Source organism: Actinia tenebrosa, unplaced genomic scaffold (genome assembly GCF_029948245.1).
Source record: "Actinia tenebrosa isolate PJP-AT-01 unplaced genomic scaffold, QUT_ActTen_1.0 utg1230__unscaffolded, whole genome shotgun sequence".
In the NCBI taxonomy this organism is placed as follows: domain Eukaryota; kingdom Metazoa; phylum Cnidaria; class Anthozoa; order Actiniaria; family Actiniidae; genus Actinia; species Actinia tenebrosa.
The window spans coordinates 91,401-109,728 of NW_028292588.1; the positions used below are offsets into that span (position 1 = coordinate 91,401).

At 40.3% G+C, this 18,328-nt stretch overlaps 1 long non-coding RNA gene and 1 pseudogene across 2 annotated transcripts; both read right to left on the minus strand.

The window, feature by feature from the left end:
- Positions 1-4,935: 4,935 nt before the first annotated feature.
- Positions 4,936-16,215, minus strand: LOC148904418 (uncharacterized). Of its 2 annotated transcripts, none has more exons than XR_016118920.1 (4): positions 15,347-16,215; positions 15,175-15,264; positions 14,986-15,078; positions 4,936-6,252 (listed from the first exon to the last, which is right to left on the minus strand). It is a non-coding gene; the product is annotated as an uncharacterized LOC148904418 (long non-coding RNA). The 2 variants fall into 2 exon arrangements; XR_016118921.1 differs by having other exon boundaries at positions 4,936-6,255.
- On the minus strand, positions 7,520-14,972 carry LOC116292232 (uncharacterized; annotated as a pseudogene).
- Positions 16,216-18,328: the final 2,113 nt, after the last annotated feature.

Below are 18,328 nucleotides of genomic sequence, written 5' to 3' on the forward strand. Positions count from 1 at the left end.
ACACAGTTGCCGGGATGTCGCATTGGTTTGAGTTTCTTAACATCTGGCTTTTTGATTTCATACGCGCCGTAGATAACCACTGTGACCGGGTAAGCAACTTCGTAGAACAGCATGTCTATTCCTACCAACGCTCCGGGCCTGGTGTGCTTGTTTAAGACAAACACGTTCTGCTTACCAGACGCCCGAATAGGATTGCGACCCCTTTCTATTATCCATTCACCGTCGTAATACTTTATGAACGTTAATTCAAGACGGTAGTCACTTTCCGGCATCAAATCTATTATCCTTTCGGCTCTTTCTTCGTCCATAATTTCTTCTGTGTCTCCCTCTGCAAATGTCGTGAAGGCGAAGTCGGCGTCTAAACGATCCAATACCTGGGTTCGCAGCTTGCGTACAGTTTTGTTTTGAATGCGCGCGATGTTGTCCATCTATATCTAGGAAATATTTTAACCTTCGTTTGCGACACAAATATTTTAACTTCATACATAGATTTTGCAAACACAGCAGCAGTAAGGGAATCATCGCGTGGGTAATACCCGCTGCCGACGCATACATTTAGAGGGGCCTGAAACGCAGGTAATACCCATGAAATTCGATGCTTAGTGATTCGGATTTCGCGAGTCCCACTTACTGCTGCTACAGACGCATCAGAGTACATGTAGAGCACCGTATAGGAGATGTCCGCATCTACCGTAGTGTACCTGGACGTCACGGGCGATTTCGTCAGAGGAGATACCTCAGTCCTTTGGTCACTGACGTCGTTATCGCATTTACAAATAGAAGAAGGCACCTTAAAGCACGCATGAGAGAAAAGCTCATAGACTCACTGTAAGGACACGTCATATGCATGACCGGAGATGACTATCATTAAACGGCCCGTGAAAGAAAAAAAGGACGAGTCTAGTTGAAGTGTAATAATTACACTCTATCAACTGTTGAGTTTAAGCGCATGCACTAAATCCGTGATACAAATAGTAATAAACGAGTAATAAACGAGGCTTATTTGCATGCTATTCAATACTCATTTAATTTCATGGTTTATTCCATTCTTTGTACAAATTGGATGTTTTACTTTATACGTGAATTAAATGAACAATCTAAGAGTCATATTCAAGTTTGAATCAAAATTTTTCTCAATTGTCTAATTGAATGAATCAAGATGGAAATAAAACAGATTTCACGGGTTGATGAAAGCACCCTATCATATAATTCTCTATGGACGCACCTATCTCTTTCCCTCAACAATATACTAACTAAAATGATGATAACAATTGTTTATTAACAAAAACTATTTAAGTGACGCAAAGTAAGCTTGCTTTTAGTACTAGATGTTTGTATGACATGTTTGATTACAAGGTATCAAACCAACAAAAACCAAAAACATAGCATTATTGACCCATTTGTTTCTGAATTTAATTGGCACTTGACTCCAAGCTGCTGGAACTCATGTCCATCCCTTGCGCCTGTGCGCTCTTTAATAGGTATTTCATATGAAGCTTTGCGGCCTTCAAACCTACGTACATAAGTTCATCGGCTTTCTTGGTTAAGGTTTTAGCCTTTTCACCTTTCTTCAATCTTTTAGCTGGTTTTTTGCCCTTCTTTTTCTTTTCGTCTGCTTTCTTAGTCATTATATGCATCTCGGCATCATCTAGTGTGTCGGTACTTTCTGCTCTATCTCCTGATACTGATGATTGACCAAATATTTCATCGTCACACGAGAGAGTATTGTAACTTGTTCCTGGTTGATGCAGCTGATCTGCCGCTTCGCTATCACACCTCGATGAGTTACATAGAGGGTCGTCTTTGTCCTGTGTTTGAACATTCTTCATTCTCACGATTATATCTTCGGCAGTCATGTTGTTCATGCTTTTGGCGTTTCGTTCCTCTCGTTCGCGTATTTCTGGTGCATCTCTTACTTTTCTACCAATGTTTGACTGACGGTTTCTGATGGACTTGACAGCATCTTTGTTGTCGATGTTTTTAAACGCAGTTGCGTACTTCTGTTTGACATCTTCAGATAACAATTCCTTGTGCTTTACAAAGAAGCCTAAAATCTTTCTCCAATCATTCCCTATTGCCGCAATAGCCTGTCGATATAAGATTCTTTCCGCATCTGATATGGCGTCTTTTCTAGCACGTGCTCCATTTCCACTGCAGCTTTGAGTTCTTAGTTCTATAATGAAAGAAAAAGAAAATTCGCGGTAAATCATTAATTTTTTTTTTACTAGAAACGTTATCATAACTAACAATTTACTCAAATATTTAGGTGACTTACCATCTATGGTAGATTTTTCCACATTCATTTTACACTTGAGTAGATCAAACGACTATTGCCTGAACGTTTTGAACTTGGCGCGTGTCTAGTCTGTACTGAACATGCTAAATACTGTCAGCTCTGGTTCGCAAGGGGGAAATGTACTCATAATTAGCGTAACTATAGAAACATATCATTAGCATATTAAAAATAGACCCATGTGTTTTAAGCTGTGAAATACAGAAGATTTAGAAAAACTCTATTAGGTACATATAGTTTATGTATTCTGTAAATATAATGTTAACTGAATAAACAATATTGTATCATGGACATTCAATAAAACTTCAACTGTTTTTGCTAATGAGTTATTTTATTTCTTTGTTTAATTTTACTTTTCTTTCACATATACATCGATCTATTTCCAATAACATCGTCAACAAAAAGAAATCTTTAAAAAAGAAAACAAACATCAAAATATCTGAAAAGTATGAGAATTAATGAACAGAGCTACCAAACTTATTCTAAACAAGATCAGAAACAACTCGTATTTTAAATTAAAATATTACCCTTCTATAATAAACGAAAATACAAACAAATGGACAACAATACAACTTACCTTCAAATACATATTAGAAATCCTTCGAAGTACTTCTTTTTCGCAAAAGACTTCAAAAATAATTCAAAAATCAAACGCTACGAATGCCACATGTTGACGATTTGTATCCGCCATCTTGAATTTTTTGACAGCAACACGTGTGACTTTGGGAATCGCGGGGGGTCTATTCAAGAGGTCAAACCCAGGCCTTAACATGGTTGAGAAGGATTTAAGTTGTGCTCATTCTAATTACAAGACTTAGAAAAGCCATGTCGTGTTATTTCATCTCAGGCTCCCTCTCCAGGATCGCACCCATCACAATACAATACAATACCTTACCATTAACAGTTAAGATCACACGTAATCGACTTTGGCGGTGTGAACCCAAAAACCAGCTACCGGCGTTGCTGGCACCAGACTTGCCCTCCATTGGATACTCGTTGAAAGATTGTGTCATTCCAATTACAAGACTTAGAAAAGCAATGTTTTGTTATTTCTTATCAGGTTCCCTCTCCAGAATCGCACACAATACAATACCACACCTTACCATCAACAAACATGATCACGCATTCTTTGGTCGTGTGGATGCTCGTTAAATTATTTTACCGCCATTTGCATTGCTACGCGGCCACCACAGACAAAAATCGGCACGTGCACTTTGCAATAGCCTGCCGTCAATCAAACAAGTTGACGTCATTTACACGCGTTTGGATCGGCCTGGATATGCCCGGTGAGTGTGGCTCGTAATACTTGTAAACAATCAACACGTTACACGCAAATACACACACGCCTACACACTTTTTCACACATTTACACACACTAAAGACACTTTGGCACAAATACACACACACTACGCACACTTACACACACACCAACTACACAAACTTACACACACATTTACACACACTTACACAAACATACATATAATTGCACACACTTACACACATTTACACACTTACACTTACATGCACTTACTCACAAATACACAGACACATACACACCCTTCACACACATACAACATACACAAACCTACACACACTTACACACTCATACATGCACTTACACACACTTATAAATACGTACACGTACTTACACACACTTTCACACATTTACACACAAATACACACACACTCACACACACTTACACACACTTACACTTGCATACATTTACTCACAAATACAAATACACAGACACATACACACACTTACACACACATACACATACACAAACCTAAACACATTTACACACACTTACACACTCATACATGCACTTACACACTCATAGATGCACTTACACACACTTAAACACTCTTACACACACTTTCACGGTTTTACACACATTTACACACAGACCTACACACACTTACTCACATTTGCACACACTTATACCTACTTACACACACTTACACACACACAAATACACACGCATACCCACTTATACACACACACTTTCACACGGTTACACACTTACACACACACACTTACACAAAATTAAACACACTTATACAAACTTAAACATACTTACACAGACTTGCACACCTAACACACACATACACTTACACACACTTACACACACAAATACACACATACACAGTTATACGCACAAACGTTCACTCGTTTACACACATACGCACACATACAAACGTACACTTACACACACTTATAAACCGACACACACTTACACCCACTTACACAATCTCTTCTCCGCATATAATCTACGATTAGCTTCCCAAAATGCACTAGGGTTTATGTTATTTTCAAGATGGAGGCTTTACCTAATGAAGTTAAAATTGAAAACGAAGTAAACGTTGTAATAAAAAAAGAGCATTTTATTGCACCGGACTGATGTCTTAGCCAAAAACGTTGAGGAGCGTTCAGAGGTTTTCGAACTTTTGAGGCATGATTTCGTCTTGTCTTTCGCTCTAGATACTCATAAATAAGATTTTTCATGTGAATAATGGCTTCTCTTCCGAATCTGTATTGCACAGAAGTTTGCTGTCAATGTATTCCTTGATACAAGAGCTTTTAAACCTATGTCTACGAGCTTTTCTTTTCTTTGCGAAAAAATTGAACAAGAGACATGCCATTTTGTTTTCATAATCTTTATTTTAATTTCAGTTTAGCGATAAAAACCACCTCGCGAGTTGGTTTAAATTTAACCCACTCTTTAACCCTAGGTTAGCGCTAATCGTGCTTTGAATACGCAATCTAATCCTAGATTAAAATTTAAACTTCGATTAGGCGATATAATCCAGGTTTAGCGCTAATCGGGGTTTTGCACAACCGGGCCCTGCATGGGCTCTGAGTACGAGATTGGGACAAGGCTTGTTCAAGTATTTCCTAGTGCGCATCCGCAGAAGCATTAATATATGTATTTCTACTAGTAACATATTTATGGTCACCAGTTGAAAAGGCGACAATCCTGCGAGTAAAATGACTTAGAAGTCGATTATTTTAATCTAAGTCTTTGTTGAAAACCCCAGCGCAAGTCGGGGTTAGAAACTCTAACAAAAATCAGGATTAGAAGCCCTAGCCCAACATGAAACCCCAGCGCAATTCGGCCTTAGAAACCGAAAATTGGGGATAAAGAACCCAACAAATGTTGAGGTTGGATAACCTATCGCAAGTCGGGGTTAGAAGCCCTAACACAAGTTAAAGTTAGAAACCCTAGTGCAAGTAAGGGTTAGAAACCACATTGCATGTCCGGGTTAGAAACTCTAGCGCAAGTCGGGGTTAGAAACCCTAACGCAAGTAAGGGTATGTATACGTATACGTATTGCAAATTATACGCGATTCAGCCTTAGTTGCCAAGTATGCTATTTATAACGAAATTAAAAATAGTAGTCAACGTGTATTAGTCTAATATCTATATCACGAGTTTAATGACTTTACTCTAAACTATCTATATATCTATTTTAAATAAGAATTGCTCGGTCAGAATACTAGTTCAGTTTCCTGACAGCATGCTTGGATCGACAGTAATGCGTTTGGCTAGGAAGGTGGTTTAGCTGGTTTAGCTTAAAAAACATTGTCTAGTTTGTATTTATCAAGAAAATTACAAATTGGATATAATTGATTGGTGATTGAACTTCGTGTCGTGCAATTTTGGTAGGAAATGAAATTCGTGATTACAAACGTCGTGAATTTTGTAATAACTCGTATGATTTCTGACCAAATTGCACTCCACTTAGTTCGATTGCCATCATTAATTACCGTCAAGGCATGCTAATACTTATAATGATTAACAATCAGTAGCAATGATTTGTACAAGCTTATGAAGGTTTTTAGTGTTCTCTAGTGTTTGTAGAGTGTGAAATGGGTGGCGTACACCGCTAATTCGTCGTCTTTCACCGCTTTGAGTGAAAGCAGGCCCACATCAGTGAAAGCTGTTAAAATAAGCAGCCTGCTGTAACAAACAAAAGATCATTAGTATTTTATTGTCATAATTAATATTTTTATTATTATCACATCAACCGCCGATAGTTTTTCCGAAATTTCCTTCCTTTAATGATGTAAGCATTCTAAATCCTATATAACACTCTACAGTGTTTAAAAAAATGCCCACATATAACTGAATATTTCCAGTATTGATTCTACATGAAGTGAAGAGTTGCAAGGGCGGATCCAGGGGGTGGGTCGGGGAGGGGGGGGGGGGGGGGTCGCGACCCCCCTGTCATTCCCGAGGTCAAATGGGCTTCTTGTGGTAAAAATGCGACTGGGATTCCTTTGCCCACAAAATTTACCCCTGAGACCCCCCTTCAAAAAAACCCTGGATCCGCCCTTGAGTTGAATGGTATAATATCTAGCATATGATTTAAGTTAAGCAATTTGGAGATACCAAGGTTTATTCTTCCAATATGCTAATGAATTGTCATATGATCAGTCAAATCATATTAAAATACTTTACCTTTCAACTGAAACTATTTAGTTAGGGCAAGAGATTCTTGCTTAGGGAGAGGGTTGTACAATACTGTCGAACTGATACGGATCGTCAGTGTGGCTCACGATCCGTACGATTCGTGAAAGTCATTGATATGCATAAAACATGCATATCATTAGGTGTGTGCACTTAATCTTTCACGGTAACCCTGTGTGAAGTACTTTTGTCACAGTCTGTGTAAAGTGGTTATGGTCACCCTGTGGTAGTGAATACCATACTTATAGTTTCATGAACGTTTTACAAATCGTACGAATCGAACGGATCGTACGGATAGTGAGGAGAGTGAGCACCCAAGGAAAGCACACTTTAAACTACTTTTGATGTGAGGAAGACCATGAAGCAGCTTTATTAGATAGAGGATTAATAATTCATACGGATGTGTGATCCGTAATGTAATTATCAATTGGAAAAGTTGGTAATCTGATAATGCTTTTACTTATCTTCATCAATCGTAAAATTTGTACTAAAGTAATATTTTGGAAATGGTGGAGGAGGTTAAAATGAACTTTAAAAAAATAATGTACACTGTATGTATGAATGGTACGATCCGTACGGATGGTACGAATGGAAGGGTATGTGAAGAGGTCGAGCAAGCATATATAAAAGTATAAGTATAATTAGCAGTAGGTTCTATTCGTGACAATGGTAAAAGTGTGCTTCTGTAGGGGTCATCACGATTCGTACGATCCGTACGATCGGTGTACGATAATTTATGAATATAGTCTCCAACTCCTGCTTTAAGATTTAATCCAAATAACGAGTTTATCCTCTTTACAATTCCGATTCTCTCTCACAACATCCTTTTCTCCAAACACATCTCTCGTGCTCTCACGTCTCTTCTCTCACATGTCACTCAAACTCCCTCCACAGGGAGCCCAGTCCTTATCATTCTCTCACACTCCCCCTTGACCAACGCAGTAGTCTAAACTGCTTGGTCACTAACAAGTTCCTTTATTCGCACTCTTGCTTGACTCTTTGCCCTCCTTTGAGGTCTTCCATTGTCCTTAACATCATGATCTGTTTCATCTGCTTCCTTGCTCTGATCAATTCTGGTTCCTTGCGACTGTGTCGGTTTCTCTTGGGTACATGTAATTTCTAATGGGTAGATCTTCTGGACTGGTCTTCTCAGCTTGGTAGCTGCACCTTTTTTCGTTAGAGTTCTGATCTTTACTCCCCTCACCTCTTGATCTTCTCCAACAATCAACTCTTCTACCACTCCTGTCTTCCACTTGATACGACTTGGATTATCATCATGAATGATTACAACATCTCCTACCTCAGCAACCTTATTTCTTGAAGATTTCTTTCTTTGAAACTCCCTAAGGTTCATCAAATACTCTGTGCTCCATCTTTTCCAAAAATGGTTCAGTAACAGGCTGAGGTACATCTGTCTTCTAGTTATGGATGTCAAATCGCAATCTTCTATGACTTGTGATGGGTGTGGTAATGTCGCTAAGCGTCTTCCAGTAATAAGGTGTGAGGGTATCAGTGGCTGTTCACTGACCTCAGGCTCAACATACGTCAAGGGTCTAGAGTTCAAAGTTCCTTCAACCTCTGTTAGCACTGTTGAGAGTTCTTCATAGTTAAGTTTTGCATTACCAAGAACCTTCCTAAGGGATCTCTTCACCAACTGTACCATTCGCTCATAAAACCCACCCCACCATGGGGCCTTCCCTAGAATAAAGTTCCTTTTGATTCCTTTCTCTAACGCATAACCTTGAACCTCTTCATGAGCAAACAACTTCTGGATTTCTTTATCCGCAAGTTTAAATGTTTTAGCATTGTCTGAAGTAATGGATGAGGGAATTCCTCTCCTTGAAACAAATCTTCTCAAACACCTTAAAAACGACTCTGTTGATAAGTCTGGAGCCAGTTCCAAATGCAGTGCTCTAGACGAAGTACATGTAAACAAACATATGTAAGTCTTTGGTCCTTGTTCAGGCATCAACTCTGAGGGTTTTATGTACAATGGACCTGCATAATCCACCCCGACATGTGTAAATGCAAGTGTCTCCACAACCCTGTATGGTGGAAGATCTGAGTGCTGTGGTGAAGCATACGCTGTTCCTCGTAATCTCTTGCATAATACACAATGAAACAGAATCTTCCTCACTAGCTGACGTCCTCTAGGGATCCAAAACTGGCTTCTAACTTGCGTCAACGTATCTTTGACTCCTCCATGCTGAACTTCTCGGTGACAATGTTCTACGATCAATCTAGTTAAATAATGTTCTCGTGGTAAGAATATGGGAAACTTAGTTTCAACGGGTAACAACGCATTGGCCAATCTCCCTCTGCTTCTGAGGATTCCTTCTTCATCCTTGTACAGGCCAAGCTGTTTCTGCAAATCTTTCCAATTTTTCTGTTGCTCTGTCTCTCTTTGTACCTCACGAATCCACAGCTTCTCTGCTGCTATCACCTCTTCTTGTGATATTTCGCTGTTTTTTTGTAGTTTCTGCTTACGATCATCTTGTTTAGTCTTGAGAATGGCTATAAATCGTAACACTGTTGCTGTGACTCTAAACAGTTTCATGGGTTTGCTGTATCTTGTACAATCGATAACCTCTGACACGTTCACAGGCTTGGTTGACATATGAATCTTAATTGAACTGGTTAGAAATGAAGCCGTACTTTCGGTGTCGTTCTGCTTCGCTCTCATAACACGAAACTCATTTAAACAGTCCTCAGAAACATCTGCTTCTTCAATGAAGCCGTCTAACTAGGGATAACAGTCTGGTGGCTCTTTCAACCAGCTAGGTCCTTCCCACCATGTAATGTTACTTGCTATCTCTGAAGGGAAACATCCTCTGGATCCAAGGTCTGCAGGATTCTGAGTTCCCGGGCAATGACCCCACATATCAGCTGTCGTTAGTTCTAAGATTGTGTTCACTCGGTTCTCTACAAACTGTTTGAGTTCCTTGCTTCGTGTTATCCAGTACAGAACTGCTTTGCTATCAGTCCAACAGTGTGAAATGTCAATGTTTACAACTGACTCTAGTGCCTTCTTTACTGTAGTAACTAGGCGTGACGTGATCACAGCTGCAACAAGCTCCAACCTTGGTATGGTAGGTTCTGACAAGGGTGCAAGTCTTGACTTGGAGGCAACTAATGTAGAATGTCTAAAACCCATCTCTGTCTCTGTGCACAAGTACACAACAGAACAATATGCTTTCTTAGATGCATCTCCGAATGCATGTAGGCTTGCTGATTTCAATGAATCACTGATCTGAGAGTTCAAATAATACCTTGGCATAACAATGTCCTTTACCTTGTCAGCATCTGCTAACCATTTCTTAACAATTCTCTGCTTACCCTCAGGCAGGGTGCAGTCCCATTCATATTTTAAAGCACAAAGTTCTTGAAACAGTATCCTCATTGGTATCATGACGGGAGAAATCAGTCCTAGTGGATCGAATAACTTTACTGACAAACGTAACACATTTCTCTTGCTGGGTTCCAGATCTTTAGCAAACTGTGTTACCCTATCTAACTTTAGTACCAGGGTATCAGAGTTCAAGTTCCAGTTGATCCCAAGTACCTTATGTTCTCCTTGTGTAGGATCAATCTCATGTAATCCTCCTACAGAAATCTTAGCATATGACTCAGTGTCTCTCTCAACCGTAGGATGTGGTGTCTGTAGTGGATGCTCTACATCTCTTACCTCAGTAGGCCTAGTGTTCTCTACTCTATCTTCAGCAATCCTTTTCATCAGGTCCTTGCTGTTTGAAGCCCACTTCCTGAGATTGAATCCAACAGCTGACATACATGACTTGACTGTGTTGTATAACATGAAGGCTTCCTCCTCATCATTCCCCCCAGATATCCAGTCATCAACATAAAACCCATCCAGTACTCTCTCAGCAAGATCAAGATTATCACCATAGTATGACTTGATGTGATAGTTCAAGGTAGCATTAAGTAAAAAAGGGGAACAGTTCATTCCAAAGAGTACCCTGTTAAATCTGTAGACTTCTACTTCTGGATCTTCTGCATTTACATCGTTTACCCATAGGAACCTCATCAAATCTCTTTGGCTGTCTTCGACACAAAGTTCAAAAAGGCCTTTTCAATGTCAGCAACTAATCCTACCTTGTGGGCTCTGAAGCGTATCAAAATATCCAGTAGTGCACTTGACAGAGCTGGTCCAGTATGTATACAGTCATTGAGTGATGGGTACCTTGAACTGACCTTGTAACTGGCATCATAAACAACTCTCAACTTGGTAGACAATGCATCCTTTCTTATCACCGCCTGATGTGGTAAGTAATGGATCTCTTCTGCAGTGTCCCTCTCGTTAGGCTTTACCTTCTCTATGATTCCACTCTGCTCTTGTTCTTCTATGATCTGGTTATATTCCTTGTAGATGTCTTGGTCTCTTCGTAGTCGTCTCACTAGCGAGTCCAGTCGAGACAGGGCCAACTCGTAATTATCTGGTAGGGGCATGTGTTTCTCTTTAACTGGCAATCTGACAACATATCTACCTTCCTGGAAGGAGATATTCTTCTGGAATGATTCATGAATTGTCTCCGTATCTACAATTCCAATGGAATCTAAGCTCCATAGTTTGTTCACCAGTTCCTGTGAGGGTTCTGGCTCTGTATCTCTAAGGTCAACAAGAGGTTGTACTGTTGACTGAACTTTCAAAACATGGGTAGATACAAGATTGACACTTGACAGTAGGCTATTTCTGGAAGATGGCATGGGCCCTGACAGCACCCAGCCCAACTTTGTCTCACTTGCCACTGGTCCACTGACCTCCCCCTGTTTGGTGTTCCCCGTAAAGAACTTCCAATAAAAATCTGCTCCAATAAGCATGTCAATTTCAATACCTGATTCTCCCTCATTGGTATCAGCTAGTTCAATATCGTTCAAATATACAAAGTTCCTTTTCGCCTTGTCAATTTCTTGACTTCCTAATGGTTGACAGATGGTTGGTACAACAAATAAATTCACCGAAGCAGCAAATCGTCCATTCTTATCTTTAACAATCAGTTCCACGTTTTCACAAATTCGCAACTCTGATGACTCGTTATTTCCAAATGTTTTTATCATTAATGACTCTCTCTTTCCAGGGTTTAAGCTCAATTGTTCCTTAACATGTTGAGTAACATAACTCCTCTGACTCCCTGAGTCAAATATGACTCTAATTCTCATGCTAGAATTGGAATATGGTGACTCCACGATGGCTTGTGCAGTTTGAAGTAAAATGCTATCACATGATCTCACGTGAAGGTTATGGGTGGCAGCACTGCTTGTGCTTGTCTCTCTAGTTTGTTGATGAGATGTGGTGCTAGATGTCTGTGGTGCTGAATTTGGTGCTGGCTTATTCTCACTTGATTGTCTGGATTGGCTCTCCTCACACAAGCTTACATGATGTCTTCCAGAACATTTAGGACATACCTTTGCTGAAGTACAATCCTTGGCAACATGATCTTTCTTCAGACACCTGAAGCAGCGTCCTTGTTTACGTAATTCTTGTCTCCTTTTTGCTTTATCAGTAACTACATGGCAAGTAGCTGAAGCATGTTCTCCTCTACAATAAGAACATGTTATTGATCTTGTCGTTTCACTCGTAAACAATGTGGCTGCTGTTGTGGGACTACTTTTCCCCCAGGTAAATGAAGATCTTCTTGAGTTCGATTCACTCCGTTGTCCGGAAGCCTGAACTCCAGCACACCGTTCCCGATTTTCCACTTCCTCTCTCAACAATGTCAGCAATGGATCTAACTCCCAAGTCCCTTTAATTTGTCGACTGATATTCAATTTTACTTCTTCTGGTAATTTCCTTACGATGACAGGAACGAGCAATGCTCCATAAGATGAAGTAGGTACGTCTAGTGCTTTCAAGCCGCGCACGTGCGTTTCGATCTGTTCGTAGGTTTGTCTGAGCTTGTTTACGTCGGTCGATGAATTAAGCGGATGAATTTTCAATAAATAATCCATATGACTGCTTATTATTGTCTGTTTGTCTCCAAAACGTCGTTGTAGTAGGTCTATAGCTGTTTGGTAATTTCCTTCAGTCAGTTGAAGTCCGGAAATTGTAGACTCAGCTTTCCCTTCCACCAACCCTTTCAAGTAGTTGAATTTGTCGATGTTTGACAGCCCGCCATTGTCGTGTACGGCGCTCTTGAAACTATCCCAAAACGATTGCCATTCAGTTGGCTCTCCTCGAAATTTCTTCAAAACTAGCTTGGGAAGTTTGGTTGCTGTAGAACTGGTTGGTGTAGAGTTAGCAGATCCGCTCGGTGCTGTAGTTTCTTTCGATGAAAGTGTTGCATCTATTTTGGCTTGTAGCTCATGAATTAATTCGGTGAATTTTCCCGCCTCGGCGATCTCGGTAAATATTTCACTTTCATTCTCAATTTTCTCCAAGATTTCGTCGTCCAATTCGTTCAGCTTCGTAATCTTGTCCTCAAGAGTTCTTTTCAATTGATTTAACTTGATGATCTGGTCATTTTGGCTATGCTCCACGAGTGTCGTCTCCACTGTGTCTTTCAAATTCCTCACCACTAATCGGTGCCCTTGTCTAATTTTTTCCTTCTTTGTCGCCATAATTCAACAATCCGGCTCGAAGGACCATGTACGATAGTTTATGAATATAGTCTCCAACTCCTGCTTTAAGATTTAATCCAAATAACGAGTTTATCCTCTTTACAATTCCGATTCTCTCTCACAACATCCTTTTCTCCAAACACATCTCTCGTGCTCTCACGTCTCTTCTCTCACATGTCACTCAAACTCCCTCCACAGGGAGCCCAGTCCTTATCATTCTCTCACAATCGGTGCATATAATTATCAGTTGGTTCTATTCGTACGATCCGTTCGATCCGTAATTATTCGATTCGATGGGCTAGGCGCGAGCATTCATGATGAAGTAGGAACATAGCAGACTGGGCATGCATAAGAGTGAAAAACAACTTGTTGCCTTACTCTTTATTCACAGGGACTGGAGTTTTCTTTTTACTTGAAAACTTTAGAAAAAATACCAAATGGTTGACTTTACCCATAAGAGATACGAGGAGCATATCCGATAACTAGCAACGGGCCTGCAAAACCAAAATTTACTTTACATTGCAAAGGATTTGATTGTGATTTTGACTTGAGATCACGAATCGTACGAATGGATAATTAGATGCAAGGATGGTACGATCCGTACGGATCATTGGAACTACCAAAGGATGACCATAAACATTTTACACAGACGGTGACAAGAGCACTTCACGCTTGACAGGGTTACCGTGAAAGATTAAGTGCACACAACTGATGATATGCATATGAATGACTTTCACGAATCGTACGGATCGTGAGCCACACTGACGATCCGTTTCAGTTCGACAGTATTGGACATGACTGGGGATGAGGGGTACTTCAACCCTTTGACCCCTGGGCATTTTCATTAAAGGTGTTTTTTGTGTTCAGTTTGCTGGACGTAGAAAACGTATTGCAAGCCCTAGCAAAACCATATTTGGAATTTAGATTGACATTGCCTGTGTTTTAAGCAAATGAGGTATAAAGTTCGTGGTGTGATATACTAGCGAAGAAATTTTTCTTCTACCATGCACGGCAGCTCAATTTGGAGGTATTTCGAAAACTGGACATTTTGATAGCCATTTTGTCCATCTATGGAGTGCTTGAGGGCATCATGAAGCCTTATATGATAGCACAATCAGCATTACAGTATCTAGAAGAACTAAAGTATGACGGGGATGTTAGTGTCAAAAGTTTGTACCCGGTACATTTTAGAATTTTTGGAGCGATTATCCTGTGATCTCGTAAATAAATGGACGGCCAGTAGCTACTTTGCCATTTTTTCGAATATGCGGCTCATGGAGAATGCTACGAGGCTGATATTTTGTTAGTAAGCTCGAGTGGCTCTATTTTGAGAAAAAAGTATAAGAACATGAGGTTGGCCATATACCCTGTCAAACATTCCTTAAATTTCCCATGATGCAATGCGATGCAGACTGGTGAAAATTGAGTAGCGATAAAATACCTCCAAAAAACGGCGGTTGTTGCCGTGTAGAAAAAATTGATGGAAAGAAAGCATTAAAAAGCAAAGCAAAAGCAAGGACGAGGTCGCAACTTCACTGTGTAAGGTAATTGATTACAAATAAAGAAATAAATGCCCCCCTTCCCGATAAAAAAAACGGTCCCTCGTGCCACGTACTCATAGTATAACCAAAATGAGCTACTTACATGAGTAGAATTTTAAAACTAAATTGAATCTGGCTCTGCGCTTGATCTTTTGTTCGATCTTGATCGGCTTGGTGAAAGCGGACACAGATCATGCTGGAAGACAAAAAAGGAAATGAAAAAAAGGATTGAAGGTAAAGTTCTTTGAAAAATTAGGAAAATCATAAAATTAAGAGATAAGAAGCAACTTGCTTGATTTCTTCTCCTGGCGTTAAATGCAGCAAGCCTTGATGTATTTAATTTTATTGTTCGTACAGGGCTTGGAGGACGAGGACTCATCATCTATAAAAAGAAGTAAACAAAAAAGGTTGCCCGAAGCCCAACTAATCAAACCAAATAAACAGATAACAGAATAAAGACTCACACGTATCCAGGAAGATCGTAAGGAATCTTGACAATCGGCTCTTGCTCTAAAAAATAAACAAATGTATGCGTCATACAGTGTATATCGTGATATAGATTTGTATATACCGCTACACGGATGTCTCAATAGACTTTTTCAATGTAGTTTATTATTTTAGTATAACTTAATTTTAGTTTCATTTTAATATAGTGTTTCTCGTCCTGTGATTGGTCGAGCGAACAGCGATTCTGAGAAGATAACCACTGCTCGAGCGGTGATTGTAAAGGTTTTACAAAGTTTGCCAGAGTGGAAGTAATATTAAGAGGTATTTTAATTTTATTTTACAAGGAGCTGTTCCCAGTCGTATTGGCCGCTCATAATTGGGGCCATGGATGGTCTAAGCAACAAATCTTATTCCGCTCAGACAACGAGGTGGTAGTGGCCATCTTAAACCAGCAAGCCTCTAAAGTGCCAGACCTAATGCCGGTTTTGCGGAACCTTTGGCAAGCAGCAGCTCGCATTAGCTTTTCATTCTCTTCTCAGCACATCCCTGGAATTTATAACTTGATTTCTGACGCCCTGTCCCGTTTAAATTGGAAGGAATTCAGGCGGGTAGCTCCATTTGCTCAGAAGCATCCCACTCCAGTTCCTCTGCAGCTGATTAATTGCAGGATTAACCAGTCCGTATTATAACGTTAGTGCCAATAATTGTCACTTAGTGGTCTGGCGCCCAACACTCACCGCACGTATGCCTTCTGCTCAATGTAAATTTATTGACTTCCGTAATCAACTGTGTACAGCACCGTGTGCTGCGCAGGAGAGAACACTGTGTTTATTCATTACATATTTGTCGCAATCGATCCATCAAAGTATACATGTCGGCTGTCCGTTCCCTCACATCGAACGGGGCTTCTCAGATCTAAATTGTTGTAGGTTACAAAAGTTTTTCCGTGGCATTAATTAAACGCACACAAGGTAATTTCTCATCTCAATCTTCCAATTACCAATTCCCTGATGCTAACCATATTCCAAGCATTTTCGACCACACCATGTTTTGGGCTGCATGCACTTTGGCGTACTTTGGTTTATTGAGATCTGCAGAGTTCACCGCGCCTAATGTAGCAAACTTCGACGATTTGGAATGTTCCTTCATGTCTTCACGCATGGATTAAGGCATCAAAGGCAGATCCCTCCCGCAAAGCCTGTCATGTTCATATTGGGAGTGGCTCCGCACCACTTTGAGCGGTATCTGTTATGTCGTCGTATTTAAACAAGAGAGGTGGTGGTCCAGGTCCGTTATTCCTGTTTCAAAATGGTCAAGCACTTTTCAGAGATGTATTGTCATCCGGGCTAAGAAGTATTCTTGGTGGCGCAGGATTCCCGGGAAATTTCTCCAGCCATAGTTTCAGGATTGGAACTGCTGCAGTGGCTGCGCGATATGGTGTTCCCGATCATCTTATTCAAGCGCTAGGCTGGCTTTAGGCTGGCACTGATTAGATTCACCTTCTCATATAACTCGCTTATAATGTACTCACATCCATTATCCAAGTCATTTGACAGCGTTTGTTAAGCTCAAGTAATCGCTGTTAACTTTTTCGTCGTAATTTCGTGTGTCTGGCTATTACGTCAAAGACTCAAGTCGGGTTGCTTAAATAATTAAACGAGTTATGCTAGGCCCCGTTTTTCGCTTGTTGCTCGAGTGGACTGTTGCTTGATTCATTTCGGTGAGAGATCCCTGTTCCCTATCCTCCAAGCACCTTGTAGAATATTTTGGTTGTGTTATGTTCCAGGTCCCTCTTGGCACCTAACACCAAGCTCATTTGCCAGTGATGAGTTTAAATGTAGTTAAATGAAATTTAGGCAAAGATAGACTCGATCTGAGTAGCAGCGAATAGTCTACGATAGCCGCTGTTTCCATTTATTGTCTATCACAATCACAAGCTATTCTGGTGATAACGATAGCATTCTTTTGGTCATCAGAAGGGCTCAGATATTTGATCGGTAATTACCGCGATATCGATCATTTATTGCTAATGGGTCGACTCACGCTATCCATGTGATCACACTAACTTGACCTTAAATTCGGCCAACAATTGTTTGCATTACGATATTCGCTATCGCTAGCCTTTGGCAACATACGCTAAACGCTATATTGTTTTTTCCCGTCCTCCCTCCCTATAGTAGGTATATATAAGTAAGTATTCCACTGATCAGACCGTCAGTGTGACAGGTGCACGGCGGGTTGTGACAGGGGTGCCATGGTTACCGCGATTTTATGTGCTAGGCCCCTCTCATCCTACCGAAAAGCATCTAACGCCAAGCCCATCTACTAGTGATGAGTTTAACAAAAGTTTGCCAGAGTGGAAGTAATAGTAAGCAGGTGTTTATTCTGAATTTTGATAGTTCTTTCTTGGGTTTTCACTTGCGTCGGAGGATCGCGTGAGTCGCAGTCATAAGCCGTTATCCAAGTGAAATTGATCGTCATAATCGGAATCGAAATGGAAACAGAAGCCATTGACGAGAGCCTGGAGAAAGTATTGTTATTGGTTGTTCTTGCTTTTGCTTCCGATTCCACTTTTCTAATTCTCTCACTCGTTCGAGTCCCACGAGCTCGGTGTTTGTATGTAAGTTGAGTTGTTTATTGGTTCTCCTCCTGCTTTCGCGGGTTTTCTGGGTTCTCCGTTTTACCTTCTACGTCCGTAAAAACCAACTACTAAATTACAATTCCATCCTACTTGAAATGCTGAGATAAGGCCAACCCTCAGTATCTCCTTTCACACTACTGAATGCGAATAAATTAGTGTTAATAATTTACTTCAGCTCGATTTTTTCGACCCAAAAACTCGGTCCTTTCCCAGATTTAAACCACCAGGCCAAGAAAGAAGGAAGTTTTTATGTGTACTCCCACATAGTCAACAGTGAATACCCCTTTGTTGGAATTTGGCCTATCAGCTTTGAAATCATGCTTGTCTGTGGGGTAACCTTCATATCCATCAAAGATTT